The 21,912-nt window shown below is 48.1% G+C and overlaps 1 protein-coding gene across 3 annotated transcripts in view; it reads left to right on the top strand.

The window, feature by feature from the left end:
- The window catches only part of HIVEP3 (HIVEP zinc finger 3), a 341,059-nt gene that overhangs the window by 227,212 nt on the left and 91,935 nt on the right, over positions 1–21,912 (top strand). For all 3 annotated transcript variants that reach the window (XM_071418862.1, XM_071418861.1, XM_071418864.1), the window contains one exon: positions 6,113–6,206. The gene's annotated coding sequence lies outside the window, so the exon portion shown is untranslated. The remainder of the gene's footprint in view (positions 1–6,112; positions 6,207–21,912) is intronic.

Here is a 21,912-nt window from a genome sequence, read left to right on the forward strand (position 1 = left end):
CAAGCCAGAACCCTTCCCAAGGTTCCAGGGAGCCCAATGTCCATGGATGGAGCCAGCCCAGGGCACAGCTGAGCTCTCCCCTGGAGCTGAAGATGCTGCAGGGATGAGAAGGGAAAAGCCATCCCAGCAGTTTGTGCTGCTCTGGAATCAGGGCTGTGGCACAGACATCCTTTATGGGAAATCCTTTCCTTAGGACTTTTCCTCCTGAGAAGCTGAGAGGCCTCAGGAATAAAATGTAACCAATGGTTATCTGCTGCTGTGGGATGCAACAGGTGCATCTGGGATTGGGCTCATGTGGTTGTTTCTAATTAATGGCCAATCACAGTCAGCTGGCTCAGACAGAGAGCCCGAGCCACAAACCGTTTTTATCATTCTTTCCTATTCTATTCTTAGCCAGCTTTCGATGAAATCCTTTCTTCTATTCTTTTAGTATAGTTTTAATGTAATATATATCATAAAATAAGAAATCAGCCTTCTGAACCATGGAGTCAGATCCTCGTCCCTTCCCTCATCCTCAGACCCCTGTGAGCACCATGGCAGGGCTGAGCCACTGGGAAAGGGGAATTGCTCTGGATTCTCCTCCAAATCTCCACCCCTGGGCCTGTCAGGCTGCAGCTCCTCCCGAGGTCCCTCAGTGCCAGCAGTGCTGAGGTTCCAGGCAGGTTTTGTGAGGGAAGGAGAGCACAAGGTGCTGTCTGTGTCTGGGCTGGAGGCTGGGATGGGACCCCAATTGTCCCCTCCCTGCAGGGGACAGCAGCAGCTGTGGCTGCCCCTGCAGCCCTGGGGCTGTCCCAGGCCAGGCTGGGCACTGGGGCCACCAGGGGAGGTGTCCCTGCCCATGGGACCAGATGAGTTTGAAAGTCCCTTCCTTTAAAACCCCAAACAGTTCTGGGGTTCTGTGGCTCCTCAGAGCAGCAGCTCCAAGCTCTGCAGGGATCCATGGAATTGCAGCTCCAGGGGCTCCTGGCCCCAGGGGATCCTCATCCCCCCTTTCCCAGTTCCAGGCCAGGCTGGCCATTGGTGCTGGCAGTGCCAGCAGCCCCAGCACGGCTGGGGGAGCTCCCAGGAGCTGCCACCCTGCCCTGCCTCGGGGAGGGGGAGAGGAATTGTTGGGAATTTGTGTCTGTGGCTGGGAAATGAATTTCTAACTCCAGCCTGGAGGTGGAAGGTGCCCTGATAAAAGAGGTTCTAAAGCTGCTTCATCTCCAGTGCCTGCACTGCTCCTTTTTTTGTTATTTTTTCTCTTTTAACCTAAAATTCTTCATTCCATGCCCAGGAGGGGCTGATGCCTCCCAGTTAAGCTGGAGCTGAGCAGCAGGAGCCTGGCTGTGGCTTCTCTGGATGGTCCTGAACCCGGCTGGAGCTTCACTTGTCAGAGAAATGCAGAAGGAAATGTTGGAATGTTTGTCCATCAGCAAGGCCAGCAGTCATTTCCATCAGTGTTTGTGGCTGGGGAAGCCTCAGCAGCCAGGGAGGGATGGGGCAGAAATTCCTGCTGCAGCCAGGGCAGCTCTCACTGTGTGCTTCTGAAGGGGGATGCTGGTTTAGGTTTTTTTTTGGTTTTTTTTTTTTTTTTTTTAATTTTATTTTGCTATATAAAATGAAAATTCCCTTGTGATAAAAGGGAATTTGAGCTCTCCCAGGTTCTCCACAGCCAGGTGGCAGCGAGGGCTTGGTGATCATGGAATGGTTCAGGACCTTCCCTTCCCTTCCCTTCCCTTCCCTTCCCTTCCCTTCCCTTCCCTTCCCTTCCCTTCCCTTCCCTTCCCTTCCCTTCCCTTCCCTTCCCTTCCCTTCCCTTCCCTTCCCTTTTTCCCATTCCCTGGGCAGCAGGGGAAGGAATTCCTCCTCCCCAGGTCTCCCAGAGGAGTTTTTGGCTCCTCCATTGCTCTGTCCACAGATCCCAACCCCAAACTTCCCTCCCCTCCCAGCCTGGGAGCCCTGAAGTGGCTGCTCCTGGTGGGCAGGGCAGCCCAGTCCCCATTCCCCTCCAGGTTTCCAGGAAAACATTGATATTTTCAGAAAATATTATCTATGTTTTTCCTGGAAAATGTTTTCCAGGAAAACCAGATATTCCAGATCCTGCTGTGGCTGGGGAGGCCTGGAGAGGTCGCGGGGCTCTGGGGGCAGAGCAGCCCAACAGCAACCTGGGGACACTCTGAAAATGTTTCATTTTCCTTGCAGAAGGTCCAGAATGGAGCACAGCTCCTCAGGCTGGTGGGGTTTGTGTCTCACAGAGGGGATTGGAACGTTTGTAATGAAAAATCAGATTATTTGTGGTGTCAGGGCCTGGTTCTGTGCAGGGCTTGGAGTGTGACAGGGAAGAAAGTGTGATTTGGGGTTTGGTTTGGTTTTGGAAATTAGGAATTGTTCCTTGGGAGAGTGGAATTTGTGTCCCAAAGAGGGGATTGGAATGTTTGTAATGAAAAATCCGATTATTTGTGGTGTCAGGGCCGGAGGAAGGCTGGTTCTGTGCAGGGTTTGGAATGGGAAAGGGTTTGGAGTGTGATTTGGGGGTTGGTTGGGATTTGGGAAGAAAATGTTCCCTGGGAGAGTGGGATTTGTGTCCCAAAGAGGGGATCCCATCAGCTTGGAATTGTTATAATGAAAAATGAGATAATTTGTGGCATCAGGGCCTGGTTCTGTACAGGGTTTGGAGTGTGACAGGGAAAAGAGTGAGATTTGGGGGTTGGTTGGGTTTTGGGAAGGAATTGTTCCCTGGCAGGGTGGGGAGGGGCTGGGATGGAATTCCCAGAGCTGCTCCAGCCCTGGAAATGAGGCAAAACTCAAAGAATAGGATGGGGAATCACAAAATTATGGAATTATGGCTGGAAGGGACCTGCAATCCCCTCCAGTGCCACCCCAGCCATGGCAGGGCCACCTCCCACTGTGCCAGGTGCTGCCAGCCCCAATGTCCAGCCTGGCCTTGGGCACTGCCAGGGCTCCAGGGGCAGCCACAGCTGCTCTGGGCACCCTGGCAGAGCCCAAACCTCTCCAACCAGGCCTTGCCAGGCTACAAACCCCTGTGGCAAATGGCACTGGGGGCACCTGGAACCATGCAGGAAATCATTCTTTCCTTGCCTTTCTCCATTTGCTGCAATGGTTTTTGGTGCTGGTTTCCATCCTGGACTGAGGAATGGGAATGCCAGAGTGGTTTGGGTGGGAAGGGATCTTCAATGCCAGCTCATTGCAGCCCAGGGCCAGCTCCCACTGTGCCAGGTGCTGCCAGCCCCAATGTCCAGCCTGGCCTTGGGCACTGCCAGGGTTTGGAATGGGAAAGGGTTTGGAGTGTGATTTGGGGGTTGGTTGGGATTTGGGAAGGAAAATGTTCCCTGGGAGAGTGGGATTTGTGTCCCAAAGAGGGACACAAAGCTGACCCAGGGCTCCAGGGGCAGCTCCTCTGTGCCCAGGGTGATGCTGAGAGGTTCCTTTTAACCTCTTGGGATCCCTGGGAAAATCCCAGATCCTCCCTGTTCCCAGCTGTGCCCAAGAAGATTTTGTTGGTGCCAAGCCTGGCTTAAACTGCTCCCAAACAGAGCTGGGGCTCCTCAGCCAGCCCAGGGAGCCTCTGGGGGAGCAGAGCCCACTCTGGATCTATTTCTGGGCTTTGTGGAAATGCTGAAATTCCTGGCAGGCACTCAGGAACTCCCTGCCCCAGCCTGATTTCCTCTGAGGAATCAGAGCAGCTCTGCTGAGCCTTCCACCTGCAAGGGAAGGGTTTGCCTGCTCTGTGGGAAGGCAGATTGGTGCAAAAATAAATCTGCTTTGAGATCCTGTCACGTGAAGGGCACCTGCAGATGTTTGAGTTGAATATTTTTAATTTTTCTCTAATTAAAAGGGTTATTTTGGGTTTATTCCACTGGACAGGCCTCCCCTTCCATTGATCCTGGCCCTCTGGGTGATGTTGGCACGTTTTGGTCTCTTCAATCTCTGTTTCTTGTCCACAAAATTAATGGAATTTTACTTCTTTCCCCTGTGCAGAAAGATCCCTCTGCCTGTGTGCGTGATGTGCTGGAGGAGCTGTTAATTTGGTTAATTAATTCATGTAATTGAGCCACTGAGTTGCTTCCTGAGGGGTTTTTCTACCCTTGGAAAGAAAGAAAATTGGGAGTCCAAGGTAAAGCCACCTCCTGGTGGGCTGTACCTTAAATTCCCTGATCCAGGTGTTGGAGAACTCTTGAATTCCTTGAATTCCCACTCAGAAAACTCCTCCTGGTGTCCAGCCTGGGGTGTCTGGTGCAATTTAGGGCTGTGAATGTTGGAGTGATGGGGGTGGGATGGTGGGGATGGACGGAGAGCAGAGATCTCTGCAGGCAGGGCTGGAACTTGGGGTTTATTGCAAAGGGCCTGGGTGCAGGGCCCTGCTGGGAGCTGCCAGCCACAGCTCAGAGCAGGCCTGAGAGAAGCCTGAAAGAGAGAGAGAGAGCAAAGAATAAAAGCAAAAGGGAAAAAGAGGTAAAGAAAGTGGTAAAGAGAAAGAAGGCAAGAACGTGGTAAAGAGGATGAGAGAGAGCAAAGAATAAAAGCAAGAGGGAAAAGTGCAAAGTTCCCGTTACAACACCATAAATCTTCTGTGCTGAATATTCTAATTCTCACTAACCAATCTAGTCCAAGATACAAATCCTACAGCATTTCCATACTGTAAGATTAGTATATAACATTTACATACTGTAAGATATTTATATAAATATTACATACTATAGGAACTATAGTTACTTATATATATATACTTATGTTTCTTATATATAGTAATATAATATAATATATATAATATAAATTATATATATTATATTATATTATATTATATTATATTATATTATATTATATTATACTTATATTACATATATATACACACACACTATATTTACTATAAGAATCATTCCATTACCACACTGGGTTCCATTTTAAACCCTACAAACTCCTCTTTGGGCCCTTCTGCCAAGCTGGCAGGGTCTGCTCTGAGCCTTGGGCCTGTCTGCAAGCAGAGGGGATTGTTTGATCCAAAGGGGATCACCTTCAGCTGGCCATGCCATTGTTTTCCAGTTGTTCAGGAACTGAGGGATCTCAGAGCTTGCTTTCATTTCAATCTCACTTAGAGTTTCCACATTCTCAAAATCTTTTGCCAGGCAATCATATTTATGAGGCTTTCCTGTTCCATCCTCCCCAAGGGACCCCCCTGACAAACCCTACAGGTGATTTATCCCTTGTGCTGTGTCCCTTGGGGTGGATTTGAAGGCCAGGCTGATGCCTCCCTGTGGTCTTCACTCCAAATCAATCCCCAGGCTGGGAATGTGAGTCCCCATCCCTGAAAATGTCCAGCAAACCCCTGGGTGTGACACTTGGGGACATGGCTTGGTGGTGGCCATGGTGGTGCTGGTTTGGGGTTGGGCTGGATGGTCCTGGAAGGCTTTTCCAACCAAAATGATGCCACAAATCTGATTTTCCTCTCTGGATTTCCAGCCTTTGCTCTCTCCACCCATTTCAGATCATTCTCTTTGGGAATTTATCTGTGATTTGACTGAAATGTCCAACCATAACCATGCCATAAATCTGATTTTCCACTCTGGATTTCCAGTCTTTGCTCTCTCCACCTATTCCAGATCACTCTCCTTGTCCTCACTGGGAATTTATCTGTGATTTAACTGAAATGTCCAACCATAACCATGTCATAAACCTGATTTTCCACTCTGGATTTCCTCTGTGCTCTCTCCACCTATTCCAGATCACTCTCCTTGTCCTCACTGGGAATTTATCTCTGATTTGACTGAAATGTCCAACACCAGCACCTCAGAGGGGCCAAAGAGATGGAGAGTTCCCTTTGTTGATTTGTTGGACATTTTGTCTCTGCATCACAGCAAATGTTGGGTTTTATTTTATTGCACTATCACTATTTCATGTTGGGTTTTATTTTATTGCACTATCACTATTTCATGCTGGGTTTTATTTTATTGCACTATTTCACGTTCAGCTCCTGGAAATCCTGAGATTCCCCAAACCCCACCCTTTCAAGCCTGTATTTATCTCCCTGGTGACCATGCCATTGATTATTCCTGCCTCACCAATTCCTCATCATTCCTGAAGTATCTCTTTCTTTTTTTCTTGTTTCTTCCAGACCATTTCTACAATTTATCAAGACCATTTCGACTCCTAATCCTGGCTCTGAAGCACCTGCAGCCTGTCCCAGCCTGGTCTCTGCAGCAATTTTAGTAAGAAAAATCTTATTTTCCATCCTCCAAATGCATTTTAAAGGTTCCAACCTGTGCTGGAGCTCCCATTTTTCCTTGGGCATTGTGGAATTGGATTTGATGATCCTGGTGGGTCCCTTCCATCTCAGAATATCCTGGGGACACTCTGAAAATGTTTCATTTTCCTTGCAAAAGGTCCAGAAGGTTCAGAATGGAGCACAGCTCCTCAGGCTGGTGGGATTTGTGTCCCACAGAGGGGATTGGAATGTTTGTAATGAAAAATCAAATTATTTGTGGCATTATTCCCTGGGAGGGTGGGATTTGCATCCCAAAGAGGGGATCCCAGCAGCTTGGAATGTTTGTAATGAAAAATCAGAATATTTGTGGTGTCAGGGCCTGGTTCTGTGCAGGGTTTGGAGTGGGAAATGGAAGAAACTGTCATTTGGGGGTTGGTTGGGTTTTGGGAATGAATTATTCCCTGGGAGGGTGGGATTTGTGTCCCAAAGAGAGGATCCCAGCAGCTTGGAATGTTTGTAATGAAAAATCAGATTATTTGTGGTCAGGGCCTGAGTAAAGTTGGTTTGTGCAGGGCTTGGAGTGGGAAAGGGAAGAAAGTGTCATGTAGGGATTGGCTGGATTTTGGGAATTAGGAATTATTCTCTGGGAGGGTGGGATTTGTGTCCCAAAGAGGGGATTCCATCAGCTTGGGACATTTGTAATGAAAAATCAGAATATTTGTGCTGTCAGGGCCTGATTAAAGTTGGTTTGTGCAGGGTTTGGAATGAGAAAGGGAAGAAACTGTGATTTGGGAGTTGGTTGGGTTTTGGGAATGAATTGTTCCCTGGGAGGGTGGGATTTGTGTCCCAAAGAGGAGATTCCATCAGTGTGGAATGGTTGTAATGGAAAATCAGATTATTTGTGGTGTCAGGGCCTGGCTCTGTGCAGGGTTTAGAGTGGGAAAGGGAAGAAAGTGTGATTTGGGGGATGGTTGAGTTTTGGGAAGGAATTATTCCCTGGGAGGGTGGGATTTGTGTCCCAAAGAGGAGATTCCATCAGTGTGGAATGGTTGTAATGAAAAATCAGATTATTTGTGGCGTCAGGGCCTGAGCAAGGCTGGTTCTGTGCAGGGTTTGGAATGAGAAAGGGAAGAAACTGTGATTTGGGGGTTGGTTGGGTTTTGGGAAGGAATTATTGCCTGGGAGGGTGGGATTTGTGTCCCAAAGAGGGGATTCCATCAGCTTGGAACGTTTGTAATCAAAAAATCAGAATATTTGTGGTGTCAGGGCCTGGCTCTGTGCAGGGTTTGGAATGGGAAAGGGAAGAAAGTGTGATCTGGGGGTTGGTTGGGTTTTGGGAATTGGGAATTGTTCCCTGGCAGGGTGGGGAGGGGCTGGGCTGGGATTCCCAGAGCAGCTGGGGCTGCCCCTGGAGCCCTGGCCAGGCTGGAGCAGCCCAAAGGTGTCCCTGGGTTGGAACTGGGTGGGTTGAATTTCCCTTTCAACCCAAACCATTCCTAGAAAATCAGCAATTCAGCTTTTCCCCGTGGATTTGGGCACTTTTGGCTTTTCCTTCACTCCCCACCTGCCATGGAGCCCTCAGAGCTGCCTTTGGCTCCCCCTCGTTCCTCAAGGAGAGTTTGGGGCCGAGATGCCGAGGGCAGAAATGCAAACTGGGTTTGTTTCATGCAAATTGGGTTTATTTAATGCAAACTGGGTTTGTTTCATGCAAACTGGGTTTATTTCATGCATTTAAAGCAGCTCTGGATGCTCCAAACCCTTGGAATTTTGCCCTCTTTCCAACACTGTGTGATTGTACCTGTATCTGCACGGGTTCATTTTGGTGGAGATGGCAAGAATTCCAGGATTGAGGATTTTCTGAGGAATAAAAGGTTTATTATAGACCAGATTTATATTTATAATGTAAAGGGGCAGAGCCACAGGCTGTCCCCAGGGACGAAATCCAGTGGGCAGCCACTGCTGGTGTCCCTGTGACTGTCAGGGCTTAGCAAATAAGAAATGAAAACAAATCCAGGGCCCCAAAGGTGATCAGGTGCAAATAAAATGAATTAATTCCTTGTTTTTCCCTCAGGAGGAGTCTAAATCCGGGCTTTGCTCTTGTGTTTGTCAGGGCATTCTTGGTTTTAGGCTTTCTCTGTGCCCTCCACTGGTTCTGGAAGTTTAAATTTAAAGAAACAACAGAAAAAAATCCCTGCTTGGTTTTCACCTCAGACTTCCTAGAAATGATCATGGGTTAGGATTTTCAGCACCTCTAAAATGTCCATATTTGAGGGAAACTGAGGCACCAGAGTTTGCTCCAGGGCTGAGCTGGAGTGGGAAATGCCAATTTTCATGACCTGCCTTCCCCAAAGTCACGAGAAATTGAGAGGAAACGAAGTTCTGCGAGCAAAGCCCTGCAGCTTGATATTTTCAAGGGCTTTAACGACATAAAACTGATTTACTTTGAGGGGAAAAGCTTGAAATATCCCTGCAGAGAGTACATAATGTGCATGGTTTTGTATTCATTCCCTGAATTTCAGTGGATGGATGAAACCTCTCCCAGGCATAATGGAATTATATTGGGATGTGCTCTCATCAGGGTGGTGTTAAAAGCAGGTGCACAAAGGGAATTCTCTTTGGAGAGAGGGGAAAAAAACCCCTTGTGTTACCAGTGAATGATTCCTAGCCCTGCAATGAACCTAATCAGCTTAATTAGGATTAATTTGGCCGCCTGGCTTTTATTTGTGTGGAATAAAAACAGGTCTAAGGAGTTTTGTTGAAAACCTCTGTGAGTGTTAGTGATATTTTCGAGTTCTTTCACCTTGGCAGTGTAAAAATCTCTGCCTGGTTGGGCTTTTAGGGAGAATTATGCTGCACCCAGCATTTAGAGCCATTAATTCTCCATCTTCTCTTGCATCTTTCATTGTCAGGAAATCCATCTCCTGTCCCCATTCCCATGTGGAGGTGACCCAGCTCTCCCTGGGTGTCTTCAAAAGTGTTTTTGTTTTTTTTTTTTGAGGATTGTACCAAATCTCCCCTCTGGCAGCAGCCTGGTTCTGCTCCTGCTCTGCTGCCCCATCCCAGACAAGGCTTTTTCCCTCTGTCCCAACCTTCCTGTAATTTTCCACCCTGAGCTGCCCTGGCCCAGCCTGAGGCCGTTCCCTCTGCTCCTGTCCCTGTTCCCGGCTGTGCCCTCCTGGCAGGAGCTGTGCAGAGCCACAAGGGCCCCCTGAGCCTCCTTTGCTCCAGGCTGAGCCCCTGCCCAGCTCCCTCAGCCCCTCCTGGGGCTCCAGACCCTTCCCAGCTCCCTCAGCCCCTCCTGGTGGAGCCTGAGGAGCAGCTGAGGGCTCTTGGTGTGTGCAGCTGGAGCACAGTGAGGGCAGAGCTCAGGGATCTGCAGCTCCTCCCGAGGGGCAGCTCCCATCCCTGCTCTGGGCCAGGGACAGCAGCCAGGGCACGGCTGGAGCTGGGCCAGGGCAGCTCAGGCTGGAGCTCAGGGCAAGGCTCTTCCCCCAGAGGGTGCTGGGCACTGCCCAGGCTGCCCAGGGAATGGGCACGGCCCCGAGGCTGCCAGAGCTCCAGGGATGCCCAGGCTGGGCTTGCTGGGGGCTCTGGGCAGGGCTTGGCTTTGCCATTGATCATCCCTGTGGGTCCCTTCCAGCTCAGCACATTCCATGGTTCTGTGAGAGGGAGGGATGGGGGAGATGAAGGATGGGGGAGAAATTTGGGCAGCGCTGCAGGGATGGCCAGGCTGGGGCTGTTGGGGGCTCTGGGCAGGGTTTGGGGCTGCACTGGGTGATCCTTGTGGGTCCTTCCAGCTCAGGACATTCTGAGATCCTGTGACTGTGCTTTGCCACCACTCCTCAGGTGCAGAGGATTGTGCTGCAGTGTCAGATCAGAAGTTGTCCCCAGATCCCTGCTGGTCCCATGGGGACGGTGGCATCTCCTTGTCAGTGGCCTCTCAAATCCAGACTTTGCACCAGAACCCGTTACAGCCCCAGGGCTGGCTCTCAGAACCCAAAACCCTTCCCTAAAGTCACAAAGAGCCTTTTCTGCTCACTTTTTAGTAGGAAATGTTGTCACTTCCAAAATCTGCTTTGACTCATCCCTTTACACCCCTCTCTCCAAACCCTGGCATCTTACTACACTCACAGGGAGGTGTTAAGATCAGTTTTGGGCTTCCTTGCCTGTTTTTTTCAGTGTTTTCTCTCAGCTTGGTGCTGTGCAGGAGGCCTGGGGAGGGTGTGAAGTGTGTGTCCCTCAGGAGTGTCTCACTGCTCTGACATCACCCCGCACCAGCACACAGGGGATGGTTTTCAATGAGGTACCACGCACTATTTTCAGCAGCTTCTAAAAATAAATCCCTGCCCAAGCTGCTGTTGTGGTAGCAATGTTTTATCTCTTAATTGGGGCTGTTTGCTGAGGGTGATTCATAGAAAGGAACTGAGCTTTCCAAGTTTTACCCTGAGGTGAAACAGCCGAGGTGATTTGCTGATTGTAACCCAGGCCTGGCAGCCAGGAGGAATTTTTGGATTTGCTCCACGTTTTTTTGTTTTGCTTTTCCCCTAAGGCTGCAGTGTCACATTAAACTCTGGACAAGCTCCTTCTCCTGGAGGTGTGTGGGAGGTGGCAGAGCACGTTCAGTGCAGGGACAGTGACCCCAGAGCTCTGGATGTCACAGCTAATGAGAGATCATGGCTGAGGGAAGGAATGAGGAATCCCTCTGGGAATTCAAGGGGAGATATAAAACTTGTGTGCGCTCAGAGCAATGGGGAAGAGGAGCCAGAGGTGGAGGAAGGCATTTCATGACTATCCAAGGAGCAGGAGATGACTCAGCCTTCCCACACTGTCACCTAATTCCTCCTGGGCCCCTCACTGCAAACAGGGCCTGGAGGGGCTGGAGCACATCCAGGGCAGGGAATGGAGCTGGGAAGGGTCTGGAGCCCCAGGAGGGGCTGAGGGAGCTGGGCAGGGGCTGAGCCTGGAGCAAAGGAGGCTCAGGGGGCCCTTGTGGCTCTGCACAGCTCCTGCCAGGAGGGCACAGCCGGGGGGGCCGGGCTGTGCTCCAGGGAACAGGGACAGGAGCAGAGGGAACGGCCTCAGGCTGGGCCAGAGGGAACCTGCCCAGAGGGAACCTGCCCTGTGCCCTCACCTGGGCAAAGGGAACCTGCCCTGTGCCCTCACCTGGGCAAAGGGAACCTGCCCTGTGCCCTCAGTGGTGTCCCCAAGCAAAGGGAACCTGCCCTGTGCCCTCGCTGGTGTCCCCAAGCAAAGGGAACCTGCCCTGTGCCCTCAGTAGTGTCCCCAAGCAAAGGGAAGCAGAAGTTGAGCCCGAGCTGTGGCCCAGTCCATGTCCAGGGGAGGTTGTACCAAACTCTGAAGTTGCCCATGAGGTTTTTCTCCTCCTCTGACCCTCTGAGGAGCGGATTTGGGGCAGAGTTTTTGTTCTTCATGAGGAGGCAGAGCAGTGAGGCAGCACTGCCACACTGAGTGCCCCAGCTCAGACAAGCACAGCACGTCCTGAGCAGGGAGGGACCCCCAGGACCACCCAGCCCAATTCCTGTCCCCACCCAGGACACCCCAAGAACCCCACCCTGAGCACACCAGAGATGGCCACAAGCCCTGGCACGGTGGAGATGTGCCCAGCTCACTGCAGAGCTCTTGGAACATTGGTTATTGAGAATTCCAGACTTTCTGTGCTGCCAGGCACTGACCCCCAGAGAACACTGCATTGACCTGAGGCTGTGGAGAAGCTTCCAGAATGGAATGACAGAGCTGGGATTGTGGGTGTGGAGTTTGGATAGAAGTGTGTGAGATCACAGGGTGGGAAACTCAGAGTTTAAAGGTTTAGAATACAGTAATAGATATGGAGCAAGATGGAGGTTTTGGGGCGGAGGCTTCTCCTCCTTCTTCTCCTTCTCCTTCTCCTCCTTCTTCTCCTTCTCCTTCTCCTTCTCCTTCTCCTTCTCCTTCTCCTTCTTCTTCTCCTTCTCCTTCTCCTCCATGGGTTTGGGTGGTTTTGTGTAATTGGATAAAAAGTCCCCATTGCAGGCCATGGGTGGTTGGTTATTGGGTTAAAAGTGAAAATAATTCAGGTGTCATTTCTTAATTGGACAGTTTATCCTTAAAAGGCCTTGCAGAGAGAGACAGGGCTCCATTTTCAGTGTGTGAGAGTGAAGTGCTGCAGAACTCAGGGTCTGTGGGACTGTGACAGAGATAAGAGCTAACAAACATCTGAGTCCCAACAAGAAACACCATCTCACACATTTAATCCCAACCCTGGCAAGGAAAAAAAAAAAAAAGTTAAAACTCAACAGAGAACAACAGGAAAACCACCAAAGGGCTGGAAAGTCTTGTGGTGATGCTCACAAACCCTCAGCAGGATCCTTGGGATGTCAGAGCGTTGGGTGTTGCTCTGGATGCTGTCACCTCCTCCCCTCCTGGCGTGAAGGTGCCTTTCAGGGGTGGCCTCCTCTTCCTCTTCCTCATCCTCGTCCTCCTCGTCCTCCTCGTCCTCCTCGTCCTCGTCCTCCTCCTCCTCCCTCCTGAACCTGCAAAGAACACTGACCAACCCCCCCAAAACAACAACTCCCCTTCCCAAGGTCACAGCAATCATCTCAACCCCAACTCAACACAAACTGAATGTCACTTAGGACAAGGAGATGGGGCACTTAGGGTTTGTCAGGATCCTGGCGTTGGCTGTGGGAGCCTGGGATCACACGTGCTGCTCTGTAAATTTGTTTAGCTCTGAACTGGAAAGGAGCAGAGGGTCATTTTTGGGCTAATTTGGAGCTGATTTGCTGTGCACTTCAGGAATTGCTGCCTCAAAAGCAGCAGAACCAGCTAAAAAACAGAGAATTGTTAGCAAGGCAAAAGTGTGCCAGAGGCTGAGGCTGGGCACAGGGGAATTGGTTTTGTTTGCAAGAGGTCAGGCTCTTTAAAATGCTGTTTCCTTCATTCATCTTCATTAAGGAAATGACACTCAGAGCGAAAATGAAACACCCCAGGGAAATAAAACTCCTCCAAGTGTGGAGGAGATCTGCCCAGAGCTGCAGAGCCTTTTGGATGAGTTTATTCCCTGCAGTGCCTCGTGGGGAAGGGAACCAGACCGTCCCCACCTCTGGAGTGTCCCAGGCCAGGCTGGGCAGGGCTGGGAGCACTGGGACAGAGGGAGGTGCCCCTGCCCATGGCAGGGGTGGGATGGGATTGAAGGTCCCTTTCACCCCAAACCATTCCAGGATTCTGGGATTCAATAATTCAATAATTCATTAGTTCAATAATTCTGTAATTCAGTGATTCCATTAGTCTACGATTCAATAATTCAATACTCAATGAATAATAGAATATTAAATATATTCAATATTCAATTGAATATCGAATGTATTCATTATTCAATTGAAGATTGAATATAATAATAACAACAGTTCATATTTAATGAATTATATTCAATATAATTCCAGCTGCACACACATTATATTGAATATAATAATAACACAGTTGTTATTATTATATTCAATCTTCAATTGAACATAGTATTCAATATTCAATCATTAAACATGAACTGTTGTTACTATTATAATTGAATATAATAGTAACAACAGTTCATATTTAATGATTGAATATTGAATACTATGTTCAATTGAATATTGAATATAATAATAACAACTCAATTATTTAGTGATTTAATAATTCCATGATTCCGGGATTCTATAGTTGTGTGATTCTATAATTCAATAATTCAATATTGAATATTGAATATATTCAATCGAATATTGGATATAATAAAACCAGCTCATATTTAATAATTGAATATTGATACTACATTCAATTGAATATTGAATATAATAGCACCTCAATTATTCAAGGATTTAATAATTTGGTGATTCCATGATTCTGTGATTCTATAATTCTGTGATTCTATGATTCAATAATTCAATAATTAAGTGATTCTATAATTCAGTGATTCCATTATTCTATGATTTAATAATTCAGTGATTCTATGATTCTGAGTCTATAATCCTGTGATTCTATGATTCATTCAATATCCAAAGAATAATTGAATATTAAATATATTCAGTATTCAATTGAATATTGAATATAATAATAACAGAATTGTTCAATGATTCAATAATTCAGTGATTCCATGATTCTGTGAGTCTATAATTCTGTGATTCAATAATTCAGTATTCAATGAATATTTGAATTTGAAATATATTCAATATTCAATTGAAGATTTAATATATTCAATTGAATATTGAATATCATAATAACAACTCAATTATTCAATGATTGAATAATTCAGTGATTCCATGACTCAATGATTCCATAATTCCATGATTCTGTAATTCTCTAATTCTATGATTCAATAATTCAGTAATTCAGTGATTCCATTATTCTATGATGCAACAATTCAGTGATTCTATGAGTCTGTGATTCAATAATTCAATATTCAATGAATAATTGAATATGAAATATATTCAATATTCAATTGAAGATTGACTATATTCAATAGTCAATTGAATATTGAATATAATAACAACTCAATTATTCAATGATTTATTAATTCAGTAATTCCATGATTCTGTGATGCTATAGTTCTGTGATTCTATGATTCAATAATTCAATATTCAATGAATAATTCAATTGAATATTGACTATAATAATAACCGCTCGTATTTAATAATTGAATATTGAATACTACATTCAGTTGAATATTGAAAATAACAATAACTCAATTATCCAATGATTGAATAATTCAGTGATTCCATGATTCTGTGATTCTATAGTTCTGTGATTCTGTAATTCAATATTCAATAAATGATTGAATATTAAATATATTAAATATTCAATTGAATACTGAATATAATACCAGCTCATATTTAATAATTGAAGATTGAATATTATATTCAATTGAATATAATTGAATTGAATATAATATTCAATATATATTGAATATAATAATAACAACTCAATTATTCATTGATTGAATATTGTATTAATGATTGATTATTGTATTTGTGGGGTTCCCAGATGGAGGAAGGAATGATGAATCTGACTCCATGTTCTCAGAAGGCTAATTTATTATTTTATAATACTATATTATATTGAAAAATGCTATGCTATAAAAATATATATACTATATACTATATACACAAATATATATACTATACAAACTATACTAAAGAATACAGCAAGGATACAGGCAGAAGGTTAAAAAGATAATAATGAAAACTCGTGACTCTCTCCAGAGTCCTGACACAGCTTCTAAAGGTGTTTAGAAAGTGTCCAAAAGTGGGAGAAGGGGATGGGGAAGGGTCTGGAGGAGCAGCTGAGGGCTCTTGGTGTGTGCAGCTGGAGCACAGTGAGGGCAGAGCTCAGGGATCTGCAGCTCCTCCCGAGGGGCAGCTCCCATCCCTGCTCTGGGCCAGGGACAGCAGCCAGGGCACGGCTGGAGCTGGGCCAGGGCAGCTCAGGCTGGAGCTCAGGGCAAGGCTCTTCCCCCAGAGGGTGCTGGGCACTGCCCAGGCTGCCCAGGGAATGGGCACGGCCCCGAGGCTGCCAGAGCTCCAGGGATGCCCAGGCTGGGCTTGCTGGGGGCTCTGGGCAGGGCTTGGCTTTGGCATTGATCATCCCTGTGGGTCCCTTCCAGCTCAGCACATTCCATGATTCTGTGAGAGGGAGGGATGGGGGAGATGAAGGATGGGGGAGAAATTTGGGCAGCGCTGCAGGGATGGCCAGGCTGGGGCTGTTGGGGTCCAGGAGCTGGAATGGACCATCCACCATTTAAGAACATAATTTTAAAAATCTTGGTGCTCCAGAACAAAAAATACCAATTTTGCCACGAGCAGCCAGCCAGATGTGGCTACAGGAATATCAAATGCTTTGCAAAGAATAGAAATATTTCTTGGTATTATTATGGTTTTTTTTTTGACCTGCAGCACTGTGGGCTCTCCATGACCAGAGAAAATTGTGCTGGTTTCTGGTTTCTGACCATTGCTGGAGTGTCACAGTTGGCCTGTGCACACCACAGCCCCAGCTGCAGCCTGAGGCTTTGTGTGAGCTGCAGAGAAATGTGACTGAAAAGGAGCAGGTTTCCAAGAATTCCCCGTGCTTTGCTGTGTGCAAGGCCTGAAATGCAGGATGTGTTTCTCTTACCCCAAGCAGATCTCCAGCAGCAATTGTAGGTGAATTACAACGAGAATTGCTGGGTTTAGGGAGGGCCCACAGAGATCTGTCCTTGGGCTTTGGGAGTTGGGGTATTTCTCCTCAAAGAGCAAAGCCAACAATAAAAACATCTGGGATTGGGTTTTAGAGGTCTGGGCAGTGAAGCCAGACAAAAAAAGCCTCGAAAAAAAGGGAACAGCATCTTAGCAGAGAAGGAATCGATCACCAGAACATCCTCAGCAAGAGCTGCTGCTCCTGCCACTGTTTGCAGTCTTTAAATCAAGATAATTTTCTGTTTTCATGAGAGAAATTGAAGGCTCAGGGTGAGTCCTGAGCCAGGTGCAGAAATGCCTGGAGGGTTCAGCAGCCTGGGTTTAGCAGGTCAGGCTTAGTCAGGCCCTGGGCTGGCTCCTGGGCTCAGTGTCTGAGTGTCTCTGAGGACCCTGCGGGGTTGGGGCAGCCCTTTTTGAACCACCAATCTTTTCATGTTCCTGGAAAGGCTGATTCAAAAAATCAGCAGTTTTTGGCTGAAATTCCCTGTCTGCAGTGCCCCATAAATAGGAGCATCAGTGTTACCCAGATAAAACTCTCAGGTTTTTGGTTGTTAATTGCTGCCCTGAGATGTGCAGGGTGTCTCTGCCTCGGCCCATGTGTCTGAAGGACGAGTCTGGACTCTTCACTTTTTGGTCTTGAGGTTGTTTATTAATTCTTATCTATAAAATTTTCTTTCTGCCCAGTGAGATCTGCTCAGCAGGGCAGCCACAGGCACTCTGACCGCCCCAAGGGTGGTGTTGTCCTTTTATACTACAAACTACATATAACGTATTTACACTTAATTCCCAATACCCATCACCCATGTTAGACAGTGCACTTCTACTCTAAACCAACCCCAAAGTGCCAACATCACTGCAGAAAATGGAGAACAAGAAGAAGAAGGAGGAAGGCTGGACACGCCCAGGTCCCTCCATCTTGTCCCCACAACCCCCATACCAAAAATCCTAAAATCTACATTTTCACCCTGTGAATATTTAATTATTACACTATTCAAACCTGTGTGACTTTCAGGTCCTCATACAAAGCTGGTAACTTGCTCCAGGGGTCACAATCAAATCCCCAGGTGCTCTGGGCTGTGTGCCAGGGTCTCTGAGCCCCCCAGCGGGGTCCTTGGCCACTCTGGACACCCAGAGGGATGCACTGAGTTCTGACAAAAAACCAGTGTCATCTCAGTCTGGGGCTGAGAGGAGTTCCCAGGATAAATGCTGGGCTAATTTCACTCCAGTTCATCACTGGTGGTGACTTTGAAGAGCTTAATGGGGCTCCTGCTCAACTCACAAAGCAAAAGCTGAGACCAGCAGGGGCTCCATGGGTTATTCTGCCCCTGGGCAAACAAACAGCCTCTTGTGCATGATTCTTTTTAATTTAATGCATCTTGGGGGATTCATTTTACAGTTCTGAGCCCCTTCCCTTAAACTCCAGGTGTGGGTGTAAGACTGACACATCTGCTGGGGGAAGGAATGGGATCTTCCAAACTGACTTTTAGGAGAGAAAATAAAAACCCCACCCAAAAGCGACCAAAAACCCCAGAAAAATAAAGGCATTGTAGGGCTCACAGAATGGTTTGGACTGGAAGGGACTTAAAGACCATGGGCAGGGACACCTTGCAGGACCTGCTCATGTTGGACATTTCTCTCTTTTTGGGTGTGAGATCAGCATTCTGCTCATCTTCCCAACCATCCTCCCTGTGCCACCAGAGCAGGGCCATATTTGCAGCTCTCCTCGGCTGTGGATGAGCTCAAAAGGCTCAGAGAGGAAAATCCTACAAAGCTTTTGGAAACCCAAGGCTGTAATTTGAGTGAGCTCCTCCGCGGTGACCCAACCGCTCGGGTTCCCCAGGCCTTGCCCCTGTGGGTGTGGGGTGAGCGGCTCAGGAGGGCTCTGGGGTTTCCTGCAGCCCCAGGGATGATTCAGCACCTTGCAGGCAGCTCAGGTCGGGCTGCTTTGGGCTGTGGGAGCACCATTCTTGCAGCACCCCCTCCTGCAGCTCAGCCCCACATCCCCGGTGAGGGTGATGGAGCAGCACGCAGAGCTGCTGCTGCCTGCACCAGGGAGGCTCCGGGGTGGAGACCCCGAGGGGCTGGAGCTCTCCTGGGGGAGCCTGAGTGCTCCTGGGGGAATCTGAGCCACCCTCAAGCTGTGCTTTGTGCAGGGTTTCCGAGCCCTGGGGTGCTGACAGAGGTGTGGAACCACATCCTGCCCACACTCAGAGCCTCCCCGTGAGGAGAGAGTGACTGAGCTTGCAGAGCTCCGAGGAGAGCCAGGAACCTCCTGCCCCTTCACAGCATCACCCCACGGGCAGCTTTGCTCCTCTGCCCCTCCTTTTCCCACCCTGCCACTGGCTGGTCACTCCTTGGTCACCTGTTGGTCACTGGTTGGTCACTGCTTGGTCATTGGTTGGTCACTGATTGGTCTCTGGAGGGTCACTGGTTGGTCACTGGTTGGTCATTAATTGGTCATTGGTTTGTTAGTGGTTGATTACTGATTGGTCACTGCTTGGTCAGTGTTTGGTCAGTGGCTGGTCACTGGCTGGTCACTGGTTGATCACCAGTTGGTCACTGGTTGGTCACTGATTGGTCAATGATCAACCAGTTGATTAGTCCTTGGTCATTGATTGGTCTCCAGTTGGTCAGTGATTGATCAGTGGTTGGTCACTGGTCACCAGTTGGTCACTGGCCAGTCACTGGTTGGTTTCTGGTTGGTCACCAGTTGGTCACTGGTTGGTCTCTGGTTGGTCACTGACTGGTCACCTGTTGGTCACTGGTTGATCACCAGTTGGTCACTGGTTGGTCACTGGTTGATCACTGGTTGGTCACCAGTTGGTCACTGATTGGTCACCAGTTTGTCACCGGTTGGTCACTGGTTGGTCACCGGCTGGTCACTGATTGGTCACCAGTTGGTCACTGGTTGGTCACCAGTTGGTCACCAGTTGGTCACTGGTTGGTCAGTGTTTGGTCTCTGGTTGGTCACCAGTTGGTCACTGGTTGGTCTCTGGTTTGTCACCGGTTGGTCACTGGTTGGTCACCTGTTGGTCACTGGTTGGTCAGTAGTTGGTCACCAGTTGGTCACTGGTTGGTCAGTGTTTGGTCACTGGTTGGTCACCTGTTGGTCACTGGTTGGTCACTGGTTTGTCACCAGTTGGTCACTGGCTGGTCAGTAGCTGGTTCAGTGCCTGGCCTGGGCACAGTCCCAGTGTTCCTGCCCTGCCCAGGGCTGGTGCTGCCCGGGGTCCCTCTCCCTGTGCCCGCTGCTCTGTTGGAAGCCCTGAGCTCTCCCTGCTGCCCCTGCCCTGCCCTGGGCTCTCTCTCAGGGCCTCCTCCCACCCCTCCCTGAGCCTGTCCCCACTGCTGTGTCCCCGCTGTGACAGAAATGTCTCTGCAGACACCAGAACCCTCAGCTCCGTGCAGAAACCAGACCTGAGCTCTGCTCCGTGCCTGTCAGGGCCTGCCACCGTCCTTTATTTGATGCTCAGGCATCAAGCAGGAATGCTGGGCCCCAGAGAGGTTTTTTTTTTGTGCTTTTAATATTTTTTTACCTTTCCTAAAGAGGCTGGAGGCAATTTCAGACTTGCCTCATGTCCAAACGTTGCTTTGCCCATGGAGGGAGAGGCAGAGGTCTTGTTCCAGCACTGGCTGCTTGTCCACAGGGTGGGTTTAACAGGGAATTGTCCCTCCCTGGAGCCAAACCCAAATTCCTTGGGATTACTGAGGGGTCCCTGTGCTCAGGGCTGGTTTGCAGCAGCCCCTTGAGGAAGGAGTTGCTGTTAAAGGTTCAGGGCTGTGCTTGGTAAATGGTATTTGGGGAAAAAAATATTGTTCTGCTGTGAGATACACCAGGAAAAGAATTGGGAATCCAGCTGTGAGGGTTCCTGGATTTCAGCAAGGAATCTGAACAAAAATCCAAAAACTCTTTGTGGCATTTCTCACCCTGACCCAGCAGAGTCAGAGGGAGTTGAGGATCCACTTTGCCAGCAGCTGATGGGTTTAAGGGTTTTTATTTGGATTGTTTATTTTTTTTAAGCAGCTGCCTAATCTCAAATTCAGGTGTGTGGCTGCTTGTGACCTTTAACTGAAGAATTTCTTGTTTGCATTGAAATAATGGTTATTTTGGTGATCTCTCTGCTGTTCTACCAGAGATTTCATCCCAGGGAGGGTTTTTGAAGCATTCTTCTCCTCAGGGCTCTGCAGAGCAGGAGGATTTTTGGATCAGTAGCTGAGTATATGAGTAATTTCTGGCTCAGGGTTCTCTGCAAATCCCAGATATGTTTTTTTAATTTCTTAGAAAAAGGTAACACACATTGAAATAAATAAAACAGGTTGGATGTGTTAAGGAAAATATTTGTCCATTTTTTCTTGATAAACTCATTTAAATTCTTTTAAAAATACCCCCAAATGAACATTTTGAAGCCTATTTTTTATTGAGCCCTGTGCTAAGCTGAAGGAATGTGATCTCAGATTTCCTGGATGCCTGTCCACAGGGATATATATCCACTGTCTTTGCTAGGGATGGCTTAAAAAAATATTTATTTGCCTTGAAATCTTTAATATTTGACCTGCAGATCATTTCCTTGATGCCATTCCAGCTTTGAGCCATGATGAGCTCAGCTGGGAGGTGTTTTCAAGGTATTTTTGGTCATCAGTGTGAGCTGGTTCCTAATTAAACAGGAGCTCACACTTTATCTCATTAGAGACACGATCACAAACGTGCACAGCCCTGGCTGATCATTGGGAATGGATTCCCTGAGTCTGGCAGGCTCACAAAAGGGGGTTTTGTGTCACTGAATGGTCTCCTTCTCCTGGGCTGCACGAAGGTGGCATTTTGCTGCTGGTTTAGGTTTGTTGGGATGATTTTTCCAGGCCCTGGATGTGACCCAGCAGGAACAGCTGGAATATTGCCAGGAGGCACAGAGTGCACCCGGGACTGCTTTGCTTTGGATTCAGGGGAAGTTATGGAGCAGAACTTTGGACCTCAGTGGTGACTCTGGGGGTCACCTCTCAATTTGCCACCTGCAGGTGCTTTCACCAGTAAATATCAACAGCAAAAGGCCCCAAAATTGAGTTGTTTCTCATGAATTAAAGTTCTGGAATGTTCTGCCCGGGGAGGTGGTGCAGTCCCCATCCCTGGGGGTGTTTAACAAAGCCTGGATGTGGCACCGGGTGCCAGGGTTGAGCTGAGGGGTTGGGGCTGGCTTGGACTGGATGAGCTTGAAGGTCTCTTCCAACCCAGTGATTCTGGGAATTCTGGGAATTCTGTCAATTCTGGGAATTCTGTCAATTCTGTGATTCTGGGAATTCTGTGAATTCTGTCAATTCTGTCAATTCTGTGATTCTGGGAATTCTGTGGCTGCCCCAACCCTGGAATGTCCCCAGCCATGTTGGAAGCAACCTGGGGGAGTGGAAGGTGGATGAGCTTTAAGGTCCCCCCAGCCCAAACCATTGCATGGTTCCATGAATCCATGCCCAAGTCCAGCAGGTGGATGCACAAACACAAACCTCCCACACGAGCTCCTCCCC

This window comes from Agelaius tricolor, unplaced genomic scaffold (assembly GCF_023055355.1).
Source record: "Agelaius tricolor isolate 1412-34295 unplaced genomic scaffold, bAgeTri1.0.p SCAF_94, whole genome shotgun sequence".
NCBI lineage: Eukaryota > Metazoa > Chordata > Aves > Passeriformes > Icteridae > Agelaius > Agelaius tricolor.